The 12325-nt window shown below is 31.6% G+C and overlaps 1 long non-coding RNA gene across 1 annotated transcript; it reads left to right on the top strand.

The window, feature by feature from the left end:
• The first annotated feature begins 536 nt into the window (after positions 1-536).
• LOC134723486 (uncharacterized) lies at positions 537-9687 on the top strand. Its single transcript, XR_010108089.1, has 5 exons — positions 537-608; positions 5076-5129; positions 6500-6568; positions 7094-7144; positions 9375-9687. It is a non-coding gene; the product is annotated as an uncharacterized LOC134723486 (long non-coding RNA).
• The last annotated feature ends 2638 nt before the right edge of the window (positions 9688-12325 follow it).

Below are 12325 nucleotides of genomic sequence, written 5' to 3'. Positions count from 1 at the left end.
AACACATCAAATATAGGAGGAAAACAACGAAACAATAGAAACACTAAAGTGCAACAAAAAACCAAACGACAATGCAGCACACATAAAATAAACTATACGAAAACGTAATTTTTAACAGAGGAATTATACAATCTGAACATATTTCAAAATGTCAAGTAAAATCTAGATACGATATGTTTAATATGAAAAAGTATGATCAACATTGTGTCCTATATTATCATGAAAATTCATTGAAACTATAATAATAGTCATTTTGCACATATATTGTTGACAATTTATGATTTATATTTAATTAGACGTTTCGTACTGCGACAACCATGAAGATCATGTAGTTTATGCCAGGCTTGGTGAAAAAACAATACTTCCATTCGAAATCTCACTCGTGACCAATGTAATATGGAAACGGGATGAGTATTTTATATCGGAAGGGTTTACCATTAACAAATCTTTTAACGGAAATGAACGATTCAGAGTAGTAGGCGATCAAACGAAAGGAGAGTACAACTTGGAAATTTCAAACATAGCTGAGAGTGATTTTGGCCTGTACCTGTGTGAATTTCAAGCAAAAAACAATGCACTACAGAAAAAAGTTGTTTTAAAGCTGGCAGGTAAGACAGGAATTAAATTTCGTTATAGTGTTTCCATTGTGTATGATACACTCGGATGACGAATTTCTTATTAATGAACAAAATTATTCACACGTTTATGATATTTTGTGAATATCAAATCAAGTGACTAAAATTTACTTCATATATCATCCTTTAATTATTTAAAATACTCCGCTGTAGGTCATAAAACGAGAAAAAAAATTTATATGAATGTTGCTATGCCTGGCTACACATGATAATTATAGCTATAACTAATCATTTCACTATTACCATTTCAATGAAAGATTTTAATGATTATTAATTTGACACGTATGGGTACACACTCAGTCAAAATATTGCACGGAAAATATCTGGTATGATCGAGTTTTCTGGCATAAAAAAATCTAACACTGCGAAAACATGCAATTTTGAACACACATATAACAATGTAGTCCGTTTCTGTGTGTGTTACATTTTACTGTTGTGTCGTTGTTCTCCTCTTATATTAAATGCGTTTCCCTCAGTTTTAGTTTGTTACCCCGATTGATTTACGATTTTTGAACAGCGGTATACTACTATTGCCTTTATAAATCGTATAGGTTAACCGATACGTTATGTTGACTGTGGAACTTTATTTAAAAAGTGCTAGTCTACCTAAAGAATCAGACAGTGGTGAAAACATGACAAACAAAAACTCACTCAGGTTGACATTAATGTAAGTTCAAAATGTATAATTGTGCAAAAATATACCATTCGTTTCATTGTCCTGTTCTGATAATTGGAGATACAATTTGGTTACAATGCACTATAAATTAACAAGTAGGGGGAGCGAACTCTTTATTTGCTATCATTCTTACCAAAGTTTTTCTAAATATCAGACACACAGACACTAAATACCTACCATTTCTACCTCAGAATGAGTGTTACTTCAAAGTAGGATGCTTAGGTAGGTGTTTTTTTTACAGCCAAGTTTTGATTTTTTTTTAAATTGCCTGATTCTTACAAAGACTGGCACTAAAATTAAATAATGTCCATTTTCAGTCGTTTATACACATATTCATGTTTAAGTTTTTTTGTACAAGAAGCGCATCTTTTCTAATAACATCTATTGTGCGAACATACATTATTGTAACTGAACAATTGAGATATATAAAAGTCATACGATGGGCAGAGGGTATGTTACTACTGACAAAGTGGAAAAAATTAAATTGGGAAGCTAGGGGTCTTATATCAGGTATATCGCCTTGATTTTCCAACTGTTAAAGACTTTGCATTGAGAATTTTTTCAAACCAAAACAATTAAATATGTGTACTGATATTCAATTGCATAAGGTCGATTTCAATTCGATGCAGCTCATGTGTTAATATGCTTGGAAGACACCAAGACATATAGACGACCTTCTAATTTCGATAATATTATTATCTTATTATCAGTTAAATAAGATCGATGAGATGCAAAAACTCACTGCTATATGGGCTATTGAGCGACATAATATTAATATGTTTATGTCGTTTACATTTTTTTTTGTCTTGTACAGTCTGTTATTTGTACAAACAATTGTATAATGCATCATACAAATATAAATGTACCAGTAGTTACTCTTGTACAATTCTCATTTAGATAAGCTATCATTATCCCTATTGTCCTGGAAATACTACAATGCCACCATTATTTCCAATGTCAAACTATTTGGATTTGGTAGGCTTAGAAATAGTTGGCAAATACATTGGGCCATTTCAATTAATTTCTGACAGATGGGGGTGGATGGGGAGATATTTTTTATACGTATCAGAAAAAGCAAATCATGAAAAACTACGTATCAGATCTTATAATTAAGACCTATCAGATGTATAGTTTCCTTAGATGTAATGACTTTTACCTTGAGAACTATTTACTGCTGCAAGAACCTTAGACTAATTGTACGTGTCAGATGAAAAAAAACCCAAGTTACACCCCTAAGATGTATAGATCTTACACCCCTAAGAAAGGACCACCCATTCCCCTTTAGCAGATATTAACTGGAATGGCTCATTATCAGGTCAATGTAATAATTTGTTGTGAACATCAACTAGGCCATGGTAGAATAATGAGTTGTACAAGTTATCTTTTTCTAAATACGAACTGTACAAGTAATTACTGGTACAATCATATTTTTAAAAATAATACTTGCATGATTGCATCATACACGTAATTATTTAAAAAAAGTTTTTACATGTAATAACCTAAACAAAATAATAAAATGTACACAATGTACAGTAGTTGATGTCTGTTTATGTAGTTCATACGTGTTTCTTGTTTCTCGTTTTTATATAGATTAGACTGTTCATTTTCCCGTTTGAATGGGTTAACACTGGTAATTTTTGGGGCCCTTTATAGCTTGCTGTTAGGTGTGATCCAAGGCTCCGTGTTGAAGGCCGTACCATGACCTATACTGGTTTACTTTTATAAATTGTTACTTGGATGTAGAGTTTCCTCATTAGCACTCATACCAGATCTTTCTATATCTACAACATATATATATATGAGTAAATTTAAAAAAAACCCGCATTGTTTATACAAGAAATGAAGAGGTGTTATTGTTGTCAATGAGACAATTCTCCATATGATACCAAAATCACACAAACGTTAACAATTGAAGGTCACCGTACGGCCATCGACAATCAGCAAAGCCCATACCGTATAGTCAGCTATAAAACGTATCGAAAGGACAAATGTAAAACAGTTTAAACGAGAAACTTAACGGCCTTATTCATGTCCAGAATAATGAACGAAACAATAATGTAACAAAGCAACAAACGACAACAAATGAATCACAGGCTCCTGACTTGGGACAGGATCATACAGAATATGGCCGGGTTTAACAAATTCGTTGGCTCCAAAACCCTCCTCCATCCTTGGACAGTGATGTCACAGTAAAAGATTAGCACAAACTATAAAAATCAGTTAAATAAAAACTAACTCATCAGATGGATACAATTCGAAGTACATCTCAACATCAAAAAAGACTCTAGTCTTGATAAAGTTTTGCACACATTTTGCTTCATATAAGAACAAAAGCCGGAGTGCACAATTTGAATACTAATTAAATCAAACGTCCTAAACAAATATGTTGTATAAAACAAGTCCTGCATTTTAAATTTTTAATGGTAGTATCCTTCAAGTTTTGCTTTAATCGGTGTGGTTCTTTACAAAGCAACTATTTTTTCATGACGGGATGAAACCATAATGTTTTTTTTTGTTCCGTTAGTTCCTTTGTTCTCAATTAAGAACTTGATGAATTTCATATCCTCCCCTTTTTTTAATATTATAGTACAGGTAAGTAGGTTATTTCATTTCCAGAAAAAAAAAACATCTGTCACATATGTTTTCCCTATAAGGCACATTTGGCTTAATATATCGCAGTGTCACTTTTTCATTTGTAATCACTTATTCTGAACTTTAGTTTTGTCTGTTTTTAAATTTAAGTTCTTGAATTTTCTTCAAATAGTTCTCACACTTCAAATGAACATTTAGGTTAAAATATGTACGTAGGTTAACATTTTCCATTTTCAACTTATGTCTTGTATCTGCCAACATTTGTTTCCGTAAATAAAGGCAACAGTAGTATACCGCTATTAAAAACTCATAAATCCATGGACAAAAAACAAAATCGGGGTAAAAAACTAAAACTGAGGGAAACGCATGAGATATAAGAGGAGAAAAACGACACAACATTAAAATGTAACATACACACAGAAACAGTAAGCATTAGACAAAATCCTATTAGAATAACAAATATAAAATAATTTATAATTTTAATAATAATAATTTCTAAAATATGCATTCTACGGGTTATGTTCTTCTGATATATTTTATGATAGTATGATACTAAACCCCTAACGGGAGGGATTGTGCCTGATATTCATATGATGAAGACATAATCTTTCAATAAGTTTAATTGAGGTCTGGATCTGGCATGTCAGTTAACTGCTAGTAGTCTATTGTTATTTATGTCGTTATATTTATTTACTTTTGTTACATCTTTTGACATCGGACTCGGACTTCTCTTGAACTGAATTTAAATGTGCGCATTGTTATGCGTTTACTTTTCTACATTGGCTAGGTGTATAGGAGGAGGGTTGAGATCTCATAAACATGTTTAACCCCGCCACATTTTTGCGCCTGTCCCAAGTCAGGAGCCTCTGGCCTTTGTTAGTCTTGTATGATTTTTAATTTTAGTTTCTAATGTATAATTCGGAGTTTAGTATGACGTCCATTATCCCCGTACTAGTATGCATATTTTAGGGGCCAGCGGGAGGACACCTGCGGGTGCGGGAATTCTCGCTACATTGAAGACCCATTGGCTGCCTTCGGCTGTTGTCTGCTCTATGGTCGGGTTGTTGTCGCTTTGACACATTCACCATTTCCTTTCTCAATGTTATGCTAGTAAATTCTTAAATTACGGTTCGGTGATTCTTGGTTTATCATACAAACTGCATAAATTTCAGACAATAAAAGTACAGTTGCCAAAGATGTATACAGAGAACAAAGCACATTTAAAGGTATTATAAGGAATACTTTCTAATATATGTTATTTGTGATTGTCATTTCAGAGTGACGAAAATTTGACAATTTACTTTGTCAAATCGCAAACTAAATCCAGTATTATTGAAGTGGATTTCCTTAAACGATATATGTTCATAGAATAAGCTACCATGTGATTGTTTTTTGATTATCTGGTGTTTTGTTCCAGAGTTATGTAATGTTTACTGTTAAGACAAATGTTCACAAATATCACACTTACTCAAGTGTTCCTTGATTGCTTTACTCTTAAGTTTGCGTTATTTGTGGGGATTGATTCAAGGATTGTCTGTATTGCGTTTTGAATTTTCCGGCTTATCGCTTCATAATTTTTGTACTCTAAGTGTCAAATGTAAGCATATTTTTCTCATATTGAACCATTGCTTGAGTTTGCTCGGATCGATTCAGTAAAATTGTTGCAGTCAGAATTAGTAAACATAAAAAACTGTTCGATTTAAAAAGCGATATCGTAAGGCTTGTGTTTCTGCAGTAGCATTTTGTTGGCTTATAATAATCTTCAATTGAAATATCCAATTTTAAGCACAATGAGGGCATACCATACACTTTTAATCGGCGCATCTGTTTAATTTATTTACGAAAAGTTAGAAAAAAAGGAGTGTCCCGATATTCATTGAGGTTACCCTGCAGAAACACCCAGTATCACTCCTTTTGGAGTTTTTTTGAAGCCCTTCGTTGTTTGTTAATTCAATTTATATCTCCCTAATGGATTTATGATATTTGAACAATTATCATAAAATTTCTTACACAGGAAAATATAACTGTATGTTATATTTTGTTTATTCAAAATGCTAGAACAAAAAATAATGTATAAAACTAATGCTCTACTTTATTTAAACTATGCAGCTTTTGTTAAAAAAAACAACATGAAAAATAAAACATACAAACAACCCGGATTTAAACATGAAAAAAAATTGACTTCAACTTTATTTTAATTTTCATTGATTAACACAATGGCTAAGATAAAACAACGATGCAAACGAGTGCTGCAACAACCTAATAAAGTTTAATCATGCTCGCAAAAAAATCTGTACACACATGGAATTTTCCTAAAAAAACAATATTGTTATTATATATATAAGTGATTGATACCGAATCTTGTGATCATGTGTACAGAACTCATATTTATTTGATAAAACGTATCTCTTTTATACCATATACTACATTAATAAATGCATGTACCAAGTCAAAAATATGATAGTTATTTTACATTTGTTTAATGTGTTTGAGCTTTTGGTTTGAATGTTAAAAAAACTTTCCTTTTAGATTTTTTATTAAAGTTGGTATTCTTGGTATTTTAAACTATATTTAATGAATGCTATTTCTTTTCCAGATGATGCGTCCAAAACATATGTATCAGTTACATCCAAGACTAACAATGCTGATCCAACAACACTGCTGAGTTTGTATTATTAGTTGTTTCAAGTAACACGAGTAATACAAAATAAATAAAAAGAATGTTACAAGAATATTGCAAGACTGTGGTCTTAAGTTTAAATTATCTATAATTAGCACACTTAGCACGGTGTTTTTTCAGTGTTAGTTTTCATATTCATGATAACATGCATCAAAATGTAAAATGGCAGGTGACAATAGTGAGGAAGAATCTGGTATAACGTCCGAAGCACCTTTTGTTAGTGCACTAAATTTCTAAGGGAGATTCCAATTGCATCAGCTTAAGATGTCTGTGTAAAATTGTATTGACTGTAATTTGTCAATATTTTTGCACAGGACCTTTGTGTTGCACGCCTTTAATATTTGTCTTGTAACTTGAATTATCTTTTGAAGTTTTCATCGATTTTTAACTTAGTATATACAATAACGAAAGGGCCACACATAGTTTACAGGTAAGATAGTAAAGCACGAAAACGTTTATATATATCTAGAACGAATTATGTTAATCTATTCAGAATATGTTTTATTTTAGATGATATAAGTACACAAAGTAAACAGGGGTTGCACTCGGAAATATCAGCAGGTTTGTATCAGTTTTGAGAAATTGACATGCTCACATTGATCAAATGAAAAACGGTTTGTTCGAAAAACTTTAATTTGAAACTACTGTGTATTTATTATTGTTTTTTGTCTTTGTTAAGATCCCTTTAACGATTTGAATGACGAAGTTCCTACATATATGTAGGACCCAAATCTATGGTGGGTTCCACATCTATGACAGCTTCCTAATCTCTGGCAAATATGACATAAAAAACGCCAAACAAATCAAATCTATGGCGGATTTTAGTTTTCTCCAAATCTATGACAGATTAAGGTAGTACGTATATTTCCAGGGAAAAGAGTAAACTATAACGTCACAATAACATAACTCCTTATAAGTCATCGCCGACTTCAGTTAACTCTCTAAACTCTTCTGAGGTCCTGTTTTTAAAATAATCCGGAACACCTTTTCCGCTTTCCCTCTAGAACAATTGCAATTTACCGATTATTTAAAGGAAGGTGTGTTCTTTTATACACAGAAAAGAGCGACAATAATTATGTGATGTACCGTCCGAATCTTGCAACCAAGAAAGGCACAGTTTATAGAAGTTGATATTTTGGGAATGGAGTTTAAAATAAATATTGTAGCGTCTATGGCTGTTTAAAATGAGAAAATGAAATTACAAGATTCCACCTTGACTTAAATCGTCACCAGTTAAAAAGATATGCACGTTGAAATAAATATTATGTGAAAATTCAAACTGTGTTTTGAAACTGCTTTCTTGTTTAATAAGGAACTTCAATTTTGTCTAGTCGTTTTAATTAATGGATTTAACAGGTATCATGTACAGATAGGTAATGCTTTTTTTTTCCAGAGAAGATCGTATAAATCCTGCTTTCTGTATTATGGTATATCGCTTCTACATCTTTTTATGGTTGACATCAAGATTTGGTTGACCATTATGGAATTTGTATTTCACAAATGTTTATAGAAATGCTCCCGTTGTCGTACATTTCAACTTATTTAAGACAAGTCAGTGAGTGTATATGTACTCGACCTTGTTCTTCATTTGTAAAATAATTGTCATCAATTTGGAAACAACAAAAATCCACCATAGATAAGGAAATTACAAAAGTTGACATAGATTAGGATTGTAAAAAGATATGACATAGATCTGGGATGGCCTGACATCATATTTGCCAAAGATTATGAAACTGCAATAAATTTGGAACCCACTTTAGATTTGACTCCTACATATTTACTAGCAAGGTCATGCTGTTATCAATGAAATTAGACAATTAGACATAAATATGTCTGAATTATGAAAAACGGAGACAATACAATGTAAAAACGGAAAAAAATACAAAATAGATAAATGTTGATGTTCAATGTTGAAAAATTGTTTCTGATCAATCTATTCTTTGAAAGATATTCTTCATAGCTAAGTACTATCAAATGTCCTACAGTAAATATTGAACACATTTAATAAGAAATACATTTTTGACATGTGCGTGTACGGCATTAATCAATTTCGATATTTAATTAAAAAAAATTATGAATCTTGCAGGCGATTTGTCCTGCAGGTTTTTTTATTTCCTTTGTTTTTGATTTCAGTTTTTCACTTACAATTAGCTGCACATCATATTTATACATTTAAGGGTGATAAGAGTAAACTCTCATATGCAATTATAAAATTTATGAGTGCTTGTTGATCTTGAATTTGAATTGAGCAAGTGATGCAAAACGTGTGTTTCAAACAAAGTCAGTTAACCATTTGCTTTTTTGATTTCAATGCCACAGCTTTACCGTGCCTTATGCTGAAAAAAGTGTGCATAGCTTAGTTATAAAAACTGAGAACTTAAATTAACCTCGTTCATGAAATCTGTCAATATGGTGATCAATTAAGTTAAACTTACTGGAAATGCAATTCCGAGAATTATCTTCTATTTAATGCTGTTCACGAATATTTGCAAAATCAACTGGAAGGTTTGAACAAATCACCAGTTAACATTTAGTTAAAGTTAGACTCAAACGTTAATTATCTTTTTGTTTATATAATTTCATATAACGCAAGTGTTTGGTGCATTTATTATAGACTCCAAATATAATAGTTAAAACTAAACGTTTTACAAACTGTTTTGTGATTACAGAGGAATAAGAATAGACACATGTATCACAAAAACACTGTTATTATTGTTAGACAAATTTCCTCTGTCTGAAAACCAACATATTTATTGTACTTATTTCAAATATATTTTTTTCTCCCTAACAGGCATACCAGTTCATCCAGTATTAATTTACGTCATCGTGTGTATCAGTTGCATATGTTTTCTGTGTTTGCTACAAACGGCAAGATATACTTTTTATAAATGCAAACATAGCTGATGATTTATAGATACCTTCAGAAACCAGTTTAAAAAATGAACATTTGCAGAACACTTTTAGTTACTTATACTATTTTTGAAAAATGAATATCTGTTGTTTATATCACGAATATGTTTTGAACTGAGCCTTGTATTTATTGTATCTTCGTTAATAAGGATGTAAAAGGATGGATATGTTTGTCTTTCAACTACGCTTACTTTTCAAAATTATCACACCTAACAGTATGACAAAATCTGTCATCGGAATAGAATTGGAATCTCAAATTAATTTTAAAAGTGAATATGCGCCTGCGTATACCTAATTGACGTTTTTCAATATTATGATAATCGAAATCAATACATAGTTGCAGTTGTAGATGTTTTATTGTTATAATTTCCAATCTTTCGACATCGTGATTATCATAATTTTGTTTTATCTGGGCGCATATAAAGCGGCTAATTACCATTTGTATGTTGTAATTTTGTGTTTGCTTTTTGGAATTGTTGGTTACTCTGTGAATCCCAGCGTGTTCCTCTAGTTTGGTGCTTTACTTCGGTATTGGTATAACAGTACTTGATGAATGGGTGATTCCTATACTGAAATTATGCATATTCAGAAGATGAAATTAATGCTGTAATATGAATATGAACCTCGATTTGTACTATTAATTGACATGCTGAGACGAATGTTCAACGTGTTAGATTTCAAGGCAAGAGTCCATTGGATGACATGTCAGCGGACCAAGACATATTATTCTGACTCTGAGTCGTCATGAATACTAGGAGAAGCAGTAAATACCAATTTCTAAATATTTGGTTTAACCAGCTCGGGATCAAGCAATCTACCTCCAAGGCGAGCACACTTAAACGAGATCACAGAGGTGGTATCAGCATTTGGAGAACATTAATTTCTCATAAATTCATCAAGTTGTGTAGTTCTATCAATGTTTTAGATTTATTTTTCATTCAATCATAGGCTAAAATGAAGTTGATTTATCTGGTTTAACATCCAGTAAAGCGTTACGTTGGCAGCACTTTTCTTTCTTGATCTTCGTTATATGTCTGCAAAAATATATATTTTTTTTGGTTCGTGGGATTTTAAATATTATTGATATTCAGGTCTGAATATGTATAGAATAATAGGTAGTTTCGTTTTTGATACTGAATATGTTATGTGGAATATCTATACGAGCCCTTTAGGGCGAGTTAAGATATTCAACATATTATAGTCAGTATAAAAAACGAAACTACCTATTATTCTGTTGGTCGGTAACTATGACGTCACGCAATGTTTTGCCTAATACTTTCAGTGATACAGCCAGTACGTTGATACTCGAAAATATTAGGCAGTAAGATCAAAGGGAAAATATACGAATTACCGATAAAAAGACATTCCAGCTATCTGTGAAAAAAAATGATTAAATTAAGATGTTAAAAAGAATCACATAATTTACGAAAATTTTTACACGACAAACAAATGTTCTTTTCAAGTTTATGATTTGAAATTTCTTGCTTCGTAATTTATTACAATATTCATTTATCTTGCAAATTTTTAACTCGATATTTTGTATCAAATAAGGGTACATGTTTTTATACCAGCGCTGGTAAGGAGGAAGTTAGTAAAATCACACTAGCTATATAGTCCGATAGTTCTTTTGCTATGCTTTGGTACTACCTTGAAAAGTTTTTGGTTGACATACAAACGAAAATCATGTTAAACGCTAAATGTAATATATCTCTGTACATAAATTGTTTAGCAAGTTTGACGTTATTCTTTGGTGGTGATTTCGAACGTGCGATACTTTAATATATACATCTGATTTCAAATATCAAACTTATAACGCAATTGATGAGAAATAGTTTATGACTTATCAGCTCTATACTAGAATTTCCCACGATCGTATGTAACTGGCATTTTCTAAATAATGATATGAATCCTTCAGAAAACTATACTGCAATAGTGTTTGCTGCAAGTTATTGTAAGCTATCATCTGTTATTAAAACATATACATAATGTACATTTGCTATACCGGTATATACCTACTCGAACTATAATGAAATGCGTTAAACTATTAATCTCTCCATGGCTTTATCTACATTTCATTGGTGATAAAGTGTAAAGACTTATATTATAAGCACCCCTGCAAAAGCAGAATTGTTGACTTATTGTAATAGATGACAATTTACAGCCAAAATATTAAAAGAAAAATGGTTAATAACACCAAAAGATAGAGAATCAGATTTAAGCAAGGTTCTTAATTTATTCTTATGAAAATTGCTACATAAAATTATACATTCAATTATATCAAATATGAAAAGCAATTGTTGTTGTTTTCTTGGTTTTTGATATTTGAGTTTCGCAGTTGAAACTCCCTTCTTAACTGGACACAAAATGAACGATGTTCGTATATATTTTTTTGGTGCGGATGTTGCTTTCGAGGTATTTATATGTGTTTTTTTAACATGCTTGCTCTGTCCGTATCTGTACTAACGTTCTCTTTTCAACGGCAAACTAAAGAATAAACAACACGAACCCAACCAAAAACTAGGGGTGATCTTAGGTGCTCCGTAAACTTCACCACTTTGAACTCTTGGTTTAAAAAATTCCTTGTAAACAGCAACCATTTATAAAGTACCCTCACTTTGAATTACGATATGTAAATAAAGGCAACAGTGGTATACCGCTGCAGATATGTCATAAATCGATTGAGAGAAAACCAATCAGGGGTACAAACTAAAACCAAGGAAAACACATCAGCTACAAAAGGAAAACAAATCACTGAAATGCAACAAATACAACGCTAACATACACAGAAATAGTCTGTTTGATAGCTGCTTCAATTTTTTTGACTTGGTACGA

This window comes from Mytilus trossulus, chromosome 6, assembly GCF_036588685.1.
Source record: "Mytilus trossulus isolate FHL-02 chromosome 6, PNRI_Mtr1.1.1.hap1, whole genome shotgun sequence".
In the NCBI taxonomy this organism is placed as follows: domain Eukaryota; kingdom Metazoa; phylum Mollusca; class Bivalvia; order Mytilida; family Mytilidae; genus Mytilus; species Mytilus trossulus.
This window is presented reverse-complemented; position numbering and strand designations above follow the sequence as displayed.